Source organism: Carcharhinus amblyrhynchos, chromosome 4, assembly GCF_965287045.1.
Source record: "Carcharhinus amblyrhynchos chromosome 4, sCarAmb.v2.hapA, whole genome shotgun sequence".
Classification (NCBI taxonomy): domain Eukaryota; kingdom Metazoa; phylum Chordata; class Chondrichthyes; order Carcharhiniformes; family Carcharhinidae; genus Carcharhinus; species Carcharhinus amblyrhynchos.
Genome location: NC_137327.1, coordinates 97,010,509 through 97,030,903, shown reverse-complemented (window position 1 = coordinate 97,030,903; position 20,395 = coordinate 97,010,509).

The window sequence follows — 20,395 nt, the reverse complement described above, 5'->3', positions numbered from 1 at the left end:
GAAACTTTATCAGCTTATTTGATTATCTGGTCATTATCACATTGTTCTTTGTGGAATTTTGCCAAAACTATACTACCTGTCCGGTCTCCTGGACTGCAACAGTGACCACACTTCAAAGAGTCCTTCACTGATTATAAAGTGCTTTGAGATATCCAGTGGTTTTGAAAAAAAAACATGTAAATGCAAGTCTATCTCTTATTAAACATTTACATTTATAATTTGCACTTTATAGTCAGGGTGACCAACTTACATGGAGAAAAATTAGGTAGACTCTGGCATGGGGGTATGTTAGAGTTGAGGGAGTAGGGAATGTGAAGATGAAAATGGGAGGAGGGTAGTTACTGCCAATACATGAGATGAAGACCCAAATTACCTGTGAAATAGCATTCTGAATGCATGCAACACAGGAAACTGGACTCAATCACAGGACAACTGGTCACCATATCTATTCCAGACTCTAGTTATAGCATCTGCATTTCTTTTACCTCCATCAAAAGAAAAGTCAAAAGCAATGGTAAGTTACTCACATCCCAAATATCTGTACAATAAGCGTAAATATTTAATATGGAAACATAGGCACATAAGCATTTTGGCATCTGTGATGCCTTCAGTCAGGCAAATGAGGTTGTCCTGCTAGAGTATGAACTCCCTGATTGAGTCCATAGAGGGGAGGTATGGTCTAGTGCTATTATTGCTAGATTATTAATCCAGAAACTCAGTTGATGTTCTGGGGAGCTGGATTCGATTCAATTTTTAATTGGACCGACCCAGAGGATTATGTTTACTTTGATGCAGTATCCCTTTCAGGAACTGCATTTTATAACATCCACTCTGAGTCAGTAGCCGAATGGTATTGTCACTAGTCTAGAAACCCAGATCAGTGCTCTGATGGCATAAGTTCAATCCCACCAGATGCCAGATGGTGGAATTTAAATTCAATGAATAAAAGCTGGAACTATTTGGTTTATGTTGAAACATGTCCCTTATTGAGTCTGACAGAAAAGGTCCTAATTGATGGCCCAATTAGAGAACCTCATGTTCCATATTTAAAGCAGGTGTGTCAGTCTTTCTGCCTGCTGAAGCAGTGAGCACACAGAGAGCACTCTGTTGTATAGTATACCTTTTAAATAAAGGAACTGTTAATTTTTTGACATAAGTTTTGCAAGTTGTTTTTATGAGCATAAGTAAATAATACAGGAAAATAAATACGTTTTGCTGTTACATATTGTGCATCAAGCAATGTCTGCACAGCCTATCCTACTGATGCCTGAAGAAGATTGTAAGTACATGCATACATTAAGACAGCAGGGCTAGCACATTGTAGAAGTTGTTGTGTTATTCATTCTCAGCCACCCTTTATAATTGTTAATTTTTCAACATAAAATCATAAGGATGAAAACTCTCATGTGGATTGCGATTGGACTTTTGAATGGACCTACCTCGCATTAAGTTGATTTTTCTCTACACCCTCGCTGTGACTGTAACACTACATTCTGCACTCTCTCATTTCTTTCTCTACGAACAGCATGTTTTGTCTGTATAGTGCGCAAGAAACAATACTTTTCACTATATGTTAATACATATGACATTAATATATCAAATCAAAATCATATCAAATCAAATCAAAGAAAGGGGAATTGTTTTAAGAACTTGGACTCTCCAGAATTTGGACCATCAATTAGGGCTCAATCAGGGACTTCTTTTCTGTTGGATTCAATCAGGGACATGTTTCAACATAAAGTAAATAGTTCTAGATTCTATTCATTGAATTTAAATTCCACTACCTGGCATCTGGTGGGATCAAACACGTGTCATCAAAGCATTGATCTATGTTTCCAGAGTCCAGGGTGTTTTCCTAACATCACAATTGCATTGTGTATTTTTGTCAGTTTGCCTGCATCGAACGCACTTTCAACGTGTTGAAGCAGATAAAGAATTATCACCATTCAACTATCGGACCAGAGCATTTGAATGATCTCTCTATGCTTAATGTCAACTGTGACATTGCAAAAGAGCTAGATTTTTCCTCAACAATTAGTGTTTTTGCTCAAGACGATGCTAGAAAAGCATTTGTTAAATTTAAAAAAGTCAAATTATGACCAGGTCTTTTCATGCATCTTCACCTTTCTATTATGCCTGGGGGCTTGAAAATCTGCAAATAGCCCAGGCTTCCCTGGACCTCTGATGTTATTGCAGCAGTCAGTAAATAAAGGGCACTCTCAAATCCCTTAGACCCTGGCAGTAGAAGTTTTAGACTAAACTGTTCTTCACAGTCTCAGTGGAAGAAGCTGGAATTCATTTCACAAAACTGAAGGCAAATATGTGACAACACGGCTAAAAATTCTATTTGATTCTCTTATTGTGCACAACACTGCATGGCCAGTAGGTGGCAAGAGAGTCACATTCAGTCGACTACTGATAGTCAAAGTCATCTTTATGCTAAATATTTAATTTGCCTGGTATTCAAACTAAATGGTATAAGTAACAAAAGTAGGAATTTAATACAAAAATAATTTAATCAGATCATTTGAACTAAGAGACTGTATTTATGAAATGTTGATTAGTTTAATGTTCTTTCCAGGGCCGAGGAAAAATGTGGACAAAAGCCAGAACAGGACAGAGAAACAGTAACTAGAAGCGAACACACACATACTGAATAGAAGTAATTTTTTAAAAAGTGATGTTTTCCTTGATATGCTGGGATCTTACCTTTCCTGTATATTTTTGCGAGTCACTCTAATGGGTGGAGAACTTATTGTTCCAAAGAAAGGGTGGAGGAAAGAGTGTGGTTCAGGAGGCCAGGGGATATCACAATCCTGAAAGAAGAACAGTAAGCCAGTATAGGCCCATCTATGAATAAAGGAGCATCAAAACAGATGTGTAAACCACCTTGTATGCGCGAGCTCTAATATAACCTAGATCTTTGAAGCCGACAGCTTTTATTCTTAACCCCCTTACAGGAGGTCAGTTGGGTGAAGGGGGTATAAAATTGATCTTTCTAGCTGGGGGGATCCCTGGCATCTCTTCAACACATTTCAGTGCCATTACTGACTCCTAGAGGCTTTGTATCTGCAACTCATTGTTGAGGCAGCTGCCCTCTTTATATAGTGACCTTCCACACTCTGCATATTTTGACTAGATGGGTGCCAGAAGTCATAGGCAGTTGCGTTCAGGCAATTATACCAAGATCTCAGGTTTTCTAGGCTATTATGTCCACCATCTATATGAAGATGGTATCATATTTTACTGTTGGTTGTAACAGAAGAGTATTAGCATGGTGGGTGTATTTGTGTACTACTCCAGGCAATGTGTTGATTGGCCAGTAATGGAGAAGTAATTCTTTCATTTAGCTCTAGGTGACCCTTCAAATTACTGCCCAACTGGGAGGTGGAGAGAGGAAGTTGTGGGAAACTAACCGGGTCTGAGTGATTTCAGCTGTTAAACTGCAGTAATATCCCTGTTAGTACCTGGAAAGGATTAGGTCCTAGTGCTACCAACATTCTGTCAGTTTCTTGAACTTGGGTAACTGTAGTGGAGCCAAAACCAATTACTTTCGAACAATGTTAACAAGAGTAGGCACTGAGGGACTGAAACAAAGGTCAGGCTACATTTTCCCACAGAAAGGCAAATATAACTTGGACTGCTATGGGTTCTTATAGCTATACTTTTATTTAATGGAAGTGAGTGGAACCAAGGTGAAGGTTTTCCCAGGCAGAGAAGTGTGGCAGTGGATGGACGTGTGTTGGGCCTCCATTCAAAGAAGTGGAGAGCCCTGCACCATCTTGGTGAAAGATGAAGGTGTTGAGAGTTTGGACATCCAAACTGAAAGCAAAATGGCTAGGACCAGAAAGCTGCTCAAATGGAAGAGTCAAGGATGTGTATGGGAAGACATTGGACTGCAGGAGCGTGATGATATGTGTATATATATTCTGTGTAAGTAAGGATAAAGTTATTGTGAGAAATCCCCTCGTCACCACACTCTGGCACCTGTTTGGGTGCACTGAGGGAGAATTTAGCATGGCCAATTCACCTTACTAGCACATTGTTTGGACTGTGGGAGGAAACCAGAGCACCTGGAGGAAATTTATGCTGACACTCAGAACATGCAGACTCCGCACAGACAGTGTGGAGGCAGGGCGGCATGGTGGCACAGTGGTAACACTGCTGCCTCACAGTGCCAGGGACTCCAGTTCGATTCCCGGCTTGGCTCACTATCTGTGTGGAGTTTGCACGTTCTCCCCAAGTCTGTATGGGTTTCCTCCGGGTGCTGCAGTCTGAGAGACATGGGGTTAGGTGAATTGACCCAAACAGGCACCAGAGTGTGGCAACTAGGGGAATTTCACTGTAACTTCATTACAGTGTTACTGTAAGCCTTACTTGTGACTAATAAAGGAAGTAAAAAATAAAGTGGCCCGAGCCAGGTTTCCTGGTGCTGTGAGGCAGCAGTGCTAACCATTGTGCCACCGTGCCTCAAAACAGAGGTAAAACATGTTTTAATATTTGGGAACTTGAGTTTTTAAAATGATATTTGAAGACAGGGATGAAGACAGGGAAGATGAAAGGGGTGAAAAGAATATTTACAAAAACAAGGTTTCAGCAATAGTGAGTTGCTATGGGCAGGAGAAGGTTCCACTGAAAGCTGCCTTCTGAGTTTTGGAGTTTGCTGAAGAGTTGTGAAGATCTTTTAATTGAAGAAATGCAACTCAGGTTCTGGGCCAGGAAAATATTCGTCCTGAGAAGTGTTTTGAATCTCCCTTTGGAAAAATCACATCAGCATGGATTAGTTCTGGGAAGTCATGGATTGTGGTTCTGTTTGAAAGTGAAAGCAATTTCTCGATCTGGGGAATAGTTGCTGGATTTTATAGCTAACAAGTGAGGGCTATTACCAAAAATGTAGCTTTATTGTGTACATTTGATAAAGTATTTGGGGAGTTATTTTGAAAGATCTTTCTAACTGCATCTTTTATCTTGTGTGTTTAGGTTTTATTATTTTTTCTTTTAATAAGCAGACAGCACAGTGACACAGCGGCATGCATTGCTGACTCACATTTCCAGGAACCCAGATTCAATTCCAGCCTTGTGACTGTCTGTGTGGAGTTTGCACACTCTCCCCATGGGTTTCCTTTGGGTGCTCCAGTTTCCACCCACAGTCCGAAGACGTGCGGGTTAGGTAGATTGGCTGTGCTAAGTTGCTCCTTGGTACCCCAAGATGTCTAGGTTAGGTGGATTAACGGGGTTAATACATGGGGTGACAGGGAGAGGGTGGGGAAAGAATCTGGGTAATGTTAGAGAGAGCTGTATCTGACTCAATGACCTGAATAATCTGTTTCTACCCCTTTTAATGTCTGAAAATTTGGTTCACCCATCATGCAAATTGTTTCACAGCCGGACAATCACATCCAGTCTCCTGATCATTGAAGTCATTCTGTAATAAATATTTAATTCAATCAGCAAGTCAAATTAAATGGATCAAGTTAAAAAGGAAAGTGGGAATTTTGATTTGATTTGCTTTACTATTATTTATTAACACATTGTGAAAAATATTGATTCTTGTGTGCTATACAGACAAAACATACCACCCATGGAGAAACAGAAATGATGGAATCAGATCATTTGAATTAAGTTACTAAACTAAAGGGAGGCAACTATATTTTTGAAATCTCAACCGGTTCAACGTTAAAATAATTTCACTTTATTTCTTCGATTTCAATGTACAATAACAGCAATGGCACTTACATTTCTATAATGCTTCTTATTTCACAAATAAAGTCACATTTTACAGCGCTTGGAAAAACATGGACAATGACCAGGAAAGATTAGACTAATTCAAAAGCATGGGAAAGTGAACAACATGTCACCCAGAGGCCCTAGCACGGTGTATCTTTGAAATGCTGGGACCAAGGATTCCCTTTGAGTTACTGGGATCATTAGGAAGGTTGGAGAGTATACTTACGCCACAAACAAGCCAGTTGGAAAGAGCTTGGTGAAGGAGTGGAAATAACACACCTGGAATACTGTGTGCAACTTTGGTCTCCATATTTGAGGATAGATTGATGTTCATTAGAAACAGTACAATGAAGGTTCATTAGATTCATCCCTGACATGGGACAGTTGTCCAATGAGTAAATTGGGTTCATATTTCTCTGGAGTTTAGCAGGATGTGAGATGATCTAATGGAAAGAATTTAAAATTCTGAAGAGGCTTGACAGGAGAATACTGAGACATTGGCTAAAACTTGCTTGCTGTTCATGTCAGTGAGATCTTCTGGTCGGGCTGACGGCATCGTCCCACCACATGTTTCCCGCCGCAGGCCAGTGCGGGCCACCTCCCGTTACCAAGAAACAGAGGACTGGAGAATTTAGAACAAGAGGGCATAGTTTCAGGATAAAGGGTTGAGGGGGGAGGTGGGGGGTGGCGGGTGATCCTTTAGGTTTGAGCTGTGGTGAAATTTCTTCACTGAGTTACAAATCTTTGGAAGTCTGTACCCCAGATGTTGAGGATGTAGGGTACAGATCATTGAATATATTTAAGGCTAGGCAGCTAGGTTTTGGATCTCTCAGGAAAATGAGACATATGTGGGACAAAGGAGAAAGTGGAATTGAAGGTCAAGGTCAACCATGATGACAAACTTGACAGGCTTCTTCGCTTCCTATTTCTGATGTTCTCATGTTACCAGCTCAAGTGATGAGTGGCTGGAAGAAGAGTAGTAGGCTAGAAGACCCACTATTGCCTGGCTAGTGGGCTACATAGGACCAGGGATAGAGAACCATCCAATAGGAATCCAGGACTATAATACAACCTCTAAACTGCTAGCAACTTCTGTTTTATTTTTCAGATGGACACTACAATTTTGCAACAAATTATTCAAGCACCCATTTTTTCCTCCCACAATCCAAAAATATGTGGGTTAGATGGATTGGCCTTGCTAAATTGCCCCTTAGTGTCAGGGGGACTAGGTAGGGTAAAATTCATAGGATTATGGGGTTAGGGCCTGGGTGGGAATGTGGTCAGTGCAGACTCAATGGGCCAAATGACCTCCTTCTGCATTGTAGGATTCTATGATCCTTAGGTGCGTACTTTCCCCACAGTTTTGACAAAATCAGTGACAGATGTCACAGGCAAATACATCCAGGCAAAAATGCTGAGACGTTGACACCACGGGTATTCCCACCCACTATCTTTGATAGCTACAGGAAGCTGACAAAATCTTTAACCAATGGTTCAAATATGAGATAGATGTGTGTGTGTGTGTGTGTGTGTAATACTGCACGCGGATGGAGAATGGAGAAGTAGATGTTTTCATGAAGTGGAGAGATTGAGTCATTCATCTCAAGTTTACAAAGAGCAAAGGACAAATAAAGAAAATTACAGTACAAGAATAGGCCCTTCAGACCTCCATGCCTGCACCAACCATGCTGCCCAACTTAACTAAAACTCCCTACCCTTCTGGGGACTGTATCCCTCTATTCCTGTCCTATTCATGTATTTGTCAAGATGCCCCTTAAAAGTTACCACTGTAACCGCTTCCAATACCTTCCCCGGCAATGAGTTCCAGGCACCCACCACCCTCTGTGTAAAAAACCTGCCTCTTACATCTCCTTTAAACCTTATCCCTCCCACCTTAAACCTGTGCCCCCGAGTAATTGACTCTTCCACCTTGGGAAAAAGCTTCTAACTATCCACTCTGTCCATGCCTCTCATAACCTTGTAGACTTCTATCAGGTTGCCCCTCAACCTCTGTCGTTCCAATGAGAACAAACCAAGTTTTTCCAACCTCTCCTCATAGCTAATGCCCTGCATATCAGGCTACATCCTGGTAAATCTTTTCTGTACCCTCTCCAAAGTCTCCACATCCTTCTGGCGACCAGAATTGAACACTGTATTCCAAGTGCGACCTAACTAAGGTTCTATAAAGCTGCAACACCATTTGCCAATTTTTAAACTCAATACCCCAGCCGATGAAGGCAAGCATGCCGTATGTCTTCTTGACTACCTTCTCCATCTGTGTTGCCACTTTCAATGACTTGTGTACCTATACACCCAGATCCCTTTGCCTATCAATGATCTTAAGAGTTCTGCCATTTACTGTATATTTCCTATCTGTAGTAGACCTTCCAAAATGCATTACCTCACATTTAGCTTCCAAGTCAATAGATAGTGTGACCAGGACTGAACACTTTGCAGGAAATTTATTGTTGCTTATATGGTTTTACCTGCACCTGGAGATTTTTGAGCCTTGTCTTCACCAACCTGCTCGTAAGTTAACTGGACTTGCATAAGTAGAGTTTGGTTAAATAATAATTACCGTAATGTTTAACAGTTACAAGAGCACATTATCCATATTCATTTCCTGATTCTGACATAAAATACTCTGCTGCATTATTTTGTATTCTTATGAATCCAGGTTATGGGCAATTTCAAATTGTGAAAGGGTGACTTTTGAATTAGCTGAAAGCTGTTGAAATATAAGAAAGACTTCCATTTATAGATGACCTTTCATGAGTTCAGAACATCTCATCGCTGTTCCACTTATGTTGTCCACACTACATATTCCTTCATGTCTCCCACCAAGATCCCCCAAATCCCAAATATCTATACAACAGATCATAAGAAGCTAGCAAGAAAATAATGGCTGCTCTAGACATTTTCCAAATCTCACTAGTGACAGGTGAAGTAACAATGAATCGGAGGTCTGCAAGGGATAGACCAAAGTAGGCCAGTCAGTCTGACTTCAGTAGTATGCAAATTATTGGAAACAATTCTGAGATAAAGTACATTGTCACTTGGAAAGGCTTGGATTGATCAGCATGGTTTTCTTAGAGGAAGATTGTGTCTTACTTAAATTCTTAGAGGAAGTAACAAAGAGGATTGATGAGGATAGTGCAGTGGATAAGAAACATAAGAAATAGGAGCAGGAGTAGGCCATCTAGCCACTCGAGCCTGCCCCGCCATTCAATAAAGTCATGGCTGATCTGTCGTGGCTCAGTTCCACATTCCCGCCCTCTCCCCATAACCCTTAATCCCCTTGCCTATCAAAAACCTATCAACCCGCATCTTAAAAATATTTAGCGAGGCAGCCTCCACCACTTCAACGGGCAGAGAATTCCAGAGATTCACCACCCTTTGAGTGAAGAAGTTCCTCCTCAACTCCGTTCTAAACCGCCCCCCTTTTATCTTGAGGCTGTGCCCCCTAGTCCTACTGTCCTTTTTGAGCGGGAAGACCTCTCCACCTCTATCCTATCCATCCCATTCATCATCTTATACGTCTCAATGAGATCTCCCCTCATTCTTCTAAACTCTAACGAGTACAAGCCTAGTTTATTCAGCCTCTCCTCATAGCTCAACCCCCTCAACTCCGGTATCAGCCTAGTAAACCTCCTCTGCACTCCCTCCAAGGCCAAAATATCCTTGCGTAAGTGCGGCGATCAAAACTGCACACAGTACTCCAGCTGCGGCCTCACCAGTGCCCTATACAGCTGCAGCAAGACCTCCCTACTTTTATATTCAGTCCCCCTCGCTATGAAGGCCAGCATCCCATTTTCCTTCCTGACCACCTGCTGCACCTGCAGGCTGGGTTTTTGCGAGTCATGCACAAGGACCCCGAGGTCCCTCTGCACCGTCACATGCTGCAGTTTTTCGCCACGTAAGTAATAGTCCTTCCCACCATTATTCCTACCAAAGTGGACAACCTCACATTTGCCAACATTAAATTCCATTTGCCAGTTCCAGGCCCATTCGCCCAGCATATCTAGATCCTTCTGCAGACTCTCCACACCCTCCGCACAATCTGCCGTTCCACCAATCTTGTTGTCATCAGTAAATTTCGACACCACACACTCGGTTCCCTCCTCCAGATGATCTATATAAATGGTAAATAGCTGAGGCCCCAGCACCGACCCCTGGGGCACTCCACTAGTCACCATCCGCCAATCCGAATAGCACCCATTGACCCCCACTCTCTGCCTCCTATTTGACAGTCAATTGTCTACATGGATTTCAGCAAAACATTTGACAAGGTTCCACATGGTAGACTGGTCAGAAAAATGAGATTTCATGGATGAAAGGGAAAAAGGTGGTAGGTTGGATCCAAAACTGGCTCAATGACAGGAAACAAAGGGTAATGGTCAATTAAGGTTTTTGCTAAGAGTTTCCAGTCATGTTTTGCAGGGCTTATGTTGAGGCCCTTGATGTTTGTTGTGTATATATTATGGAAGCTAGGTTACAAACAATTGTGAAAGTTTAAGTTCCATAATTGTCAAAAACTGAACACCCGGCAATACTTTGCTTGCCTTGTGTTCTCACTTGTGCACAAGTTATTAAAGGTTGGAAATAGAGTACTCTGGATTCAAGTGTTGTTTGTACCCAAGTTGACAGCAGTTCTTGGAGGACCCACCAAGGTGGCAAACCCTCAAAGTGCCTGCATAGGGTTAATGATACAGTCCCTCAACGATCAATGACTTGCATAACTGTGGATGCCTGATTTTGGTAAAAGCGAGTAGATTGCTCGTTGAAATGGAAGTACTGACCTGTGGGATGTTATCAAGGTGAGCCATCGGCAGGTCGAGGGGTGGGTTTGAGCCCCAGCCCCTTTTGGGTAACTTTTGGGTTAGAGATCCAGTTCTCGATTGAGGGAGGTTTGAGTCCTTGGTTGGATTTGAAGCCCCATTTGTGTACAGTACAGCGTGGAGGTTCGAGGCCTGTTTTAAGTAATTACCTAGGCTTGGACAAGATATATAGATAACCATTACACTGTTTCTATAACTTTATTCTGTCTGCAGCACTAGATAGTGCTCTAGATTGCATGACCACACCCTGTCAGAGAGGAGCTCATACTGCTTGAACAGTCTGTTTCTTTTAACCCTTTACTTCCTTTTTTAACGCCAGCTAACACAAAAACACAATTTTTGAGTCCAAACTCTAAACTGTAGATTGGCATAGGATGCATAGCACGGTACAAAAACCTGATGAGGATGTACTATGTGGCGAACTTTCACTTGTGTTTACAAATTGTTCAGGTATATCTCAAGATGCTGGAATGCCAGTGCTTGTAAATATTGTTGTACAGAAGTTGCAGCATGATCTAAAGAAAATGTTTATATTAATGTGTGTTGGGTAGTAGGGAAAATAGAACTTATCTAAAATAGAACTTGTTAGTACCCTCCAGCACTGTGAACACCAGCTCCAATTCCAGAAGCCCAAATCAGGAAGTAAAGATACAGACAATGTATTATATACCGGCCAGTTAGGACCCTGGGGGAGGACAGCCACAATGGGGCAGAGGTGGAGGACCCGGGCAAGAGAGAGGACGATTGGCTGGCTGAGGCAGCAACTCAGGTGCCTGTTTCACCTGCGGTCTCCAGGGACACTGGTCCCAGGACTGTCCCCAGAGACAACAGGCACAGAGATCTTCAGCCATGCCACTCGTGCCTCCACCACCACCTGCACCTCTGACAACTCCATATACCGTGCACCAGCATTTAATTTAGTCATAAATATCAGTATATGTAGCTGCTGCTTAAAATATTGTATAATTTACTTGTATAATTATTCCATGCAAATGTTATTCATGTGATAGGATTTTTTTGTAAAGATTTGAGTGCTCACCGTGCATTATTTGTGTTAATCCTCAACAGTTTCTTGGAAGCCCCTGAGCGCGTGTATATTTGTTGATCATCTCCGGATTCTTTGAATGATAAACTGTAACTGCAATTTTTAACTGTCGGACTAACACAGAGACAGTCATTTTTTTGTCAGTCTAGGTAGGATGCTTTTGTTTCTGAAAATGATCCCATGACCTTGGTGCTATCAGCACCAGTATTGTTTGGGAATGTAAGTGCTATTTTGCCGGAGTCCCTTGCCAGCCACGTTTTTCACAGTAATTTTGTAGGATTTATGAAATTGTGTTTTTTACATTTTTTTTGAAAAATGCTCCCAATTAGCTTTGAGATTTTTTTGAGTGAACAAATGTTTATAACTACTGTTACAGAAATAACCATGCTTTAACGACTGCAGAGGATAAAAATCTGCAGTCATTTGGGGGAAGGGGTTTGAACAGCGACTTTGAGAGTTGTGTTTAAAATCTGATAAACTGCCCTCGATGTAACCCTGCTTTGACAGATTTAGAAGAGACAGATCTCTTTAGCACAGATTTTAATATTTGTGAAGACATATATATACTTGTGAAAGTGAGGTTTAAATCCAGTCCTGACTTTATTATAAATATTTAGAGGGAGAGAACCTTCTCCTATGATAATTGTCAGCAGTCTCTTCTTGACACTGATTTATGTTGATGTTAAAACGCAGCTACTGCTACAGTTTGGCATCACTGTAATCAAATCAGGTGATCATACAAGTATGAATCTTTCGAGTGGAGTCTTACATTTATGCTATTTACCTATATAAATATATTCAAAAAAGGAGTTCCTACATCACAACGGGGAAAAAAGCACTTAATTTGTTATAAAGTAGTTTGAGACATCCTAAGGCTATAAAAGGTACAATATAAGGTCTTTCTTTTCATTCAATGTACCAAAACTCAAATGATATCGATGATGAAACCTCAATATTCTGTTACAGACTATCCTGGCGGCATGCTGGACTTTTGTGTTTTTGTCCTGATAATGAATTGGCTTGTCATCATGGGATGAAATTGCGTTCAGTGATAATTGTAACAAACATAAATTCATTTGTACATTATTTTAGTACATTTGATAATTCATTTAAAATAATTTATATAATGAGAAACAAAGAAGTAACACAAGCAACTCCATACAACTGTGATAACATGGTAAGTGCAAAGATTTGGACAGTCATAGAATCATAGAGGTTTACAGCTTGGAAACAGGCCCTTCGACCCAACTTGTCCACGCTGCCCTTTTTTTAAACCCCTAAGCTAATCCCAATTGCCCGCATTTGGCCCATATCCTTCTATACCCATCTTACTCTTGTAACTGTGTAAACACTTTTTAAAAGACAAATTGTATCTGCCTCTACTACTACCTCTGGCAGCTTGTTCCAGACACTCGCCTTCCTCTATGTGAAAAAATTGCCCCTCTGGACACTTTTGTATCTCTCCTCTCTCACCTTAAACCTATGCCCTCTAGTTTTAAATTCCTCTACCTTTGGGAAAATATATTGACTATCAGGCTGATCTGTGCCCATCATTATGTTATAGACCTCTATAAGATCACCCCTCAGCCTTTTACCCTCCAGAGAAAAAAGTCCTAGTCTATCCAGCCTCTCCTTATAACTCAAACCATCAAAGTCCCGGTAGTATCCTAGTAAATCTCTTCTGCACTCTTTTTAGTTTAATAATATCCTTTCTATAATAGGGTGACCCCAGAACTGCAAACAGTATTCCAAGTGTGACCTTACCAATGTCTTGTACAACTTCAACAAGTCGTCCCAACTCCTGTATTCAATGTTCTGACCAATGAAACAAAGCATACTGAATACCTTCTTCACCACTCTGTCCACCTGTGACTCCACTTTTAAGGAGCTATGAACATGTATCTCTCGATCTTTTTGTTCTATAGCTCTCTCCAAAGCCCTACCATTAACTGGTTCAATCTACCAACATGCATTACCTCGCATTTATCTAAATTAAACTCCACCTGCCATTCGTCAGCCCACTGGCCCAATTGATCAAGATCTCATTGAAATCGGAGATAACTTTCTTCACTGTCCACTATGCCCACCAATCTTGATGTCATCTGCAAACTTACTAACCATGCCCCTATATTCTCATCCAAATCATTAATATAAATGACAAGTAACAGTGGACCCAGCACTGATCCCTGAGGCACACTGTTGGTCACAGGCCTCCAGCTTGGAAAACAACTCTCTACAATCACCCACTGGCTTCTGTCAGGAAGCCAATTTTGTATCCATTTAGTTACCTCACCCTGGATCCTGTGAGATTTAACATTATGCAACAACCTACCATGCGGTACCTCGTCAAAGGCCTTGCTAAAGTCTATGTAGACAACATCAACTACACTGTTCTCATCTACCTTCTTGGTTACCTCTTCAAAAAACTCAATCAAATTTGTAGACATGATTTTCCACTCACAAAGCCATACTCACTGTCCCTACTCAGTCCTTGCATCTCTAAATGTAGATCATGTCTCTCAAATACCTTTCAACCACTTACCCATCACAGATGTGAGGTTCACTGGCATGTAGTTCCCAGGCTTTTCCATGCAACTCTCTTTAAACAAAGGCACAACATATGCCACCCTCAAATCTTCAGGCACCTCACCCGTGATGTTTGATGATTCAAATATCTGTGCTCGGGGACCCGTAATTTCCTTCCTAACCTCCCACAGTGCCCTGGGACACATTTCATCAGGTCATGGGAATTTACTTACCTTGATGCACTTTAAGATATCCAGCACCTCTTTCTCTGTAATATGTACACTCCTCAAGACATTACTATTTATGTCCCCATGTTCCCTAACATCCATGCTTTTCTCAACAGTAAATACTGATGAGAAATATTCATTTAGGATCTCACCCATCTCTTGTGGATCCACACATCGATGATCTTGTTGCTCCTTAAGAGGTCTCACTCTCTCCCTTGTTACTCTTTTGCCTTTTATGTATTTGCATTTTTATTTCTTTTGGTGATCAACATTGAAAGATTGGGAGCAATTTTGTCATTTGCCCAAAATGAGTGATTTTGGATCTGTTTCTTATTTTATACCTCTCTGAAAAATTTAGGAGAGAGGTGTAACTGGAGGTGAACTTGATCATCCATTTTCCACCCTTGCCATAAATTAATTTCACTGAATCTTGTGATTTATTTTGGTACTTTGTCACAGTCTTGTTGCCATTGAGATTACAGATGCTGCCAAATTGTGTCACATAGCAAATAGATTGAGGTATATTTTCTGTTTTTAATAAGCTGTTAAAATAATCTACTGCCATTAACATTCTAAGGGTTAACTCAAACTGCCAACTTTCTTAAGATCATCCAGGATCCACAACAAAACAGTATGATGGTAATTGGAACTAACTTCAACTGCCAGAATTCTTATTAGGTTGTTACAAAAGTTCAGAGTGGTTTCCCATTGCTTCCAGTTGGAACAAGACATGTGGCTTTGGGCCCAAGACTCCCAGCGTTCTGACGGTCTTTGGTGTTCCCCAGATGGGTGTGCTGTGGGCCCTGCTTCACTCACACCTTGGTTTGCCCACATGTACATGAGTTTACCCATGTAGACAAAGGGGAAATGTCAGAATGGTGTAGCAGGCATGTTTCACACCAGGATTTTCCACCAAGGCGGGAAAAGTTGCCTCTCAATGCCTGCTCTGTCAGCACCATAATCCCGGGAACCCTGGGAAGACACCTCCCATGGCTGTAGCAGTTGGCCCACAACTGAGGGGCCCTTTTGTGCATTTACAAATGGACATTATACAATAGCCTAAATGTATGGGATACAGCTATGTGCTTACTGTTGTATGTTTGTTTTCATGATGGGTAAAAGCCTACCCAACTAGGAGAAATGATGCTGTGACTGTGGCTAAATATAGCTGAGAGAATACATACCAAGATTTGGTATTCCAGGAGTCCTCTCCAATGACAATGGCCCTCATTTTACAGGATAAGTAATTAAAGAACTGTGGAAAGCAGTACAGTGTAAACATCACTTGTCCTGCCCTTATCATCCACAGTCTACAGTCATGGTAGAAAGACAGAACGTGATACTAAAGAGTAAGCTAGCCAAATTTGTGGAAAACAGGATTGAAATGGCCTGAGGCCCAATCTTTAGCCCTCATGACAATGCACTCCCATCCCAATTGTATCATCTCTCTGCCATCTTATGAGGTAGTAATGGGATGCCCCATGTGCTTACCTGTCTCCCCACCCCTTACTTTTAAGTAGATGGATATCACTCCATGGATGAAGGAATGTTGGATTATTGCATAGCATTCACTAACTCACTCAAAAGTTTGCATTCCCAGGTCACTGAGGTATAGAAGAGGGTTAGACACTGAAGGAAGCCACCATACCAGCCGGTAGACTTCGGCTTCCTGAAGACCTTCCAGAGAAAGCATTGTCTGGAGCCTCGTTGGAAGGGCCTCTGTAGATCCATACCACTCAAAGCAAGAAAGCACTGCCCTTGGAAGAAGAAACTTAAATAAGGACATGATATTGTTCGAAATGTGGACTCTTTTATTGTTATTAGTTGCACTACCCTTTGCAGGGGCATGGATTAACAATTCTGCAGTTTGAAGGATGCAGGCTGTCATTTCACAGGGCAACCAAATCCAATGTTGGATCTGTACTCACCTCCCTGCCACCCCCTCCTCATCAGAGATGCAATTTCTGAACAAAGAACAAAGAACGAAGAACAACCCAGCACGGGAAACCGGCCCTTCGGCCCAACAAGCCCGCGCCGCCGCATCACCCTACACCTATTCTACCCTGCGTGTCTACGAATGGAACCCCTAACTTAGCCAGATTCGGGGAGAATAGTGTCAATTTGGTAAAACCAATCAGCCTAAGAGCACATCTTTGGGGTGTGGGAGGAAACCGGAGCGCCCGGAGGAAACCCACGCAACCACAGGGAGAATGCACAAACTCCCACAGACACAGGCCCAAATCCATGTATCTGCACAGCCAGCAGTGCTAGTCACCGAGCTGTTGCGGCGCCCGTCTACCGGTCCACGATCAAGCACACACACCGACACGAAGTACTAGGCCACTCCCGGAACCTCCAAGAGCAGCCCACGCACGACCCACCGTGTGCATGCCCCTCGTTTGACAACGAGGTGGACCTCCACCTGCGGAATAAAAAGACAAAAACGTTAACTTACAAGTCTGCATTTCCAGTGTCTCCCGAGGTTCTGCCCTTATTTAATAGCCCCTACTATAACCCTCCATCCTTGTTTCACTCATGTGTCTGTCTAACTGAACCTTAAACGAGTACAACGTTCCTGCCTCCACCACCCTCCTCGGTAGCGCGTTCCATACCCCCACTACTCTCTGCATAAAGAACCTTCCTCTCACATCCAAATTATACCTCTCCCCCCTCACCCTTAAATCATGACCTCTCGTATTTGTACCCAGTCTAGGGAGCAGTCTCTCACTATTGACTCTATCTATTCCCTTCAGTATCTTATATACCTCTATCATGTCCCCCCTCAATCTCCGTCTTTCCAAGGAGAAAAGTCCCAGTTTCTCCAACCTTTCCTCGTAACCCAGCCCCTCCATGCCAGGCAACATCCTGGTAAACCTCCTCTGAACCCCCTCCAGAGACTCCACGTCCTTCCGGTAGTAAGGTGACCAGAACTGGATGCAGTACTCCAAATGCGGTCTAACCAACGTTCTATACAACTGATGCACTAGACGGCAGCTTTTATACTCTATACCCCTTCCTATAAAGGGTAGCATTCCATAAGCCTTCCTAACAACCTTCTCCACTTGTGTCGCAACCTTCATGGATTTGTGAACCTGCACTCCCAGGTCCCTCTGTATTTCTATACTCCTAATCGGTCTACCTTTTATCACGTAGCTCCTCTCTGCATTATTCCTTCCAAAATGCATCACCTCGCATTTGTCAGGATTAAATTCCATCTGCCACCTATCTGCCCAATGCACCAACCTATCTATATCCTGTTGTATTACCTGACATTCCACTTCAGTACCCGCCAACCCTGCCATCTTGGTGTCATCCGCAAACTTGCTGATCACACCACCTACGCTCTCTTCCAAGTCATTTATGTATACTACAAAGAGGAGAGGTCCCAGTACTGAGCCCTGCGGCACACCACTGGTCACTGGCCTCCGGCCCGAAAAGGTCCCCTCCACAACTACCCTCTGTCTCCTATTGCCCAGCCAGTTCTCAATCCACCTAGCTACCTGAGACAGAGGATTCATGAGGCATCAGAAATGGTCAGTTCTGAACCCACTAGTCTCCCATAACACCAGCTTCCACTAGTTTGTCTGAGCCCTCCTCCCAGGCCTTGGTGTCACAAAAGTGGAAAAGCCCATTATTAATATTTCTCCTGCTATGGAACTAATTAAGAATAGTACTGTAGATGCCATTCAGGGCCTGCAGTCAAAGATTCAGTACCTTTCTAAGGTGGTGCTTCAGAACCGCATGGCCCTTGATCAGTTGCAAGCAGCACAAGGGGGAGTTTGTGAGGGCTGTCAATGAGACATGCTGCTTCTACGTCAATGAGGATTATAGGATTGAGACCAATGTACATATTAATCAGGAGCAGGCACACCTCCTGCACTCAATTTCTTAGGAAAAACCCTTTGACTGTTGCCGTTGGCTCCCTAACATTGTTGGTGGTTTGAAAGCTTTCTCAAGACTTTTCTCAAATATCTTGTTGCGTGCCTGGTCTTACTTATTGTCCTGTATGTAGTCATCCAAATTGTCTTTTGCTACATCGTTCTCTTTGTCACCCTCATGATCCTATCCACAGCCCAGTCCCCGTCTCTTCCTGGTCTATGAATCAGCTGAGGAAGAATTTAGAAAACTAATGTTTATAAAATGTTGAGAGGAATAGATAGGGTGGATTCTCAGAGGCTATTTCCCCGGGTTGAAATAGTCGCTACGAGAGGACACAGATTTAAGGTGTGGGGAGGAAAGTACAGAAGTGATGTTAGGGGTAAGTTTTTCACTCAGAGGGTGGTGAGTGAATGGAATCAGCTGCCGTCAGTGGTGGTGGAGGCGAACTCGCTGGGGTCTCTTAAAAGACTTCTGGATGAGTATATGGGGTTTAATGGGATTGGGGGTTATAGATAGGTCTATAGATTGGTAGGTGTTGATGTGATCGGCGCAACTCGTGGGCCGAAGGGCCTGTTTGTGCTGTAGTGTTCGATGTTCGATGTTCTAATGTGCATAGAGCTCATGGAGGGCCCAAAACGTTGTCGTTAAAGCTCAAAAACAGGGGAAGTGTGGAAGTTAGGTTACAAACAATTGTGAAAATTAAAGTTCCATAATTGTCAAAAAACTCTGTCAAGTAATGGAAAATGATTATTAGTCAAACAAGGCCTTCAGTCAGGCCTTCAGTAAGGCCAACACTGACATATTCAGGGTAAGCGAGTATATCTAAAACCTTATTCCATAAACGCTGCATTGCAGGCTAGGACAACAGGATGAAAACAAAGAACAAGTTACCATGATAATTACCAAATAACAAGCTATGAGGACTTACTATACTAAAGAAGGATTGTTTTCTATTGTTTAAGAAAGGGCAAAAAGCTATGCTATGATTGGTGGATATGTATGCCAATGAAGGATTAGAAAAAATTGTTTGTTCCTCATTTGTTGTAGTTGACTATAACTGCTAAATTTTCTGCATGAATCAACAAAACACCTGGCAATACTTTGCTTGCCTTGTGTTCTCACATATGCACAAGTTATTAAAGCTTGGAAATAGAGTAGGTAAAATTATCCCTTAGTGTCCTAAGATGTGTAGCTTAGGTGGCTTAGCAATGGGAAATATGTGGACTCATGGGGAGAGGGCCTGGCTAAGATAATCCTTCAAAGATTTGGTGCAGATTCAATGGACCCAATGACCTCCTTTTGTCTGGGTTTAAGTGTTGTTTGTATCACCAGGTTGACTGCAGTTTAAGTGTTGTTTGTACCTAATACTGATGACAATATGCTTCAATGTAGGTGGCATGATTAAAAACTTTGCAGATGACGCAAAAAATGGCTGTGTGGTTGACAGTGAAGAGGATAGCTGTCGACTCCAGAATGATATCAATGGTTTGTTTCAGTGGGAGTAGAGGATAGCTTTGAACCATAGAATTCACACAATGCAAAAGGAGGTCATTGGGTCCATTGAGTCTGCACCAAATCTCTGAAGGATTATCTTAGCCAGGCCCTCTCCTCATGAGTCCACATATTTCCCATTGCTAAGCCACCTAAGCTACACATCTTAGGACACTAAGGGATAATCTTACTGTGGCCACTTCACCTAACCTGGTCATCTTTAAACTGTAGGAGGAAACCAGAGCACTTGGAAAAGCCGATGCAAACACAGGGAGAATGTGCGAACTCCACACAAACAGTCACCCAAGGCCAGAATTGAATCAGGGTCCCTGGCACAGTGAGGCAGCAGTGCTAACCACTGTGTCACTGTGCTGTCAATGGGTGAGTAGCAATGTTAAGTGGATGGAAAAGTGGCAAATGGAACTCAATCTGGAAAGTGTGAGGTAATGAATTTGGGGCGGACAAACAGAATAAAGGAACATTCAATAAATGGAAAGATATTGAGAGGGATTGAGGAAACAAAAGACCTTGGAGTGCATGTCCACAGATCCTTGAAGATGGACAGGACAGATGGACTAGGTGATCAAAAATCATATGGAATGTTTTCCTTTATTGGACAAGGTATTGAATACAAAAGCATGGATGTAATGGTGGAGCTGTAC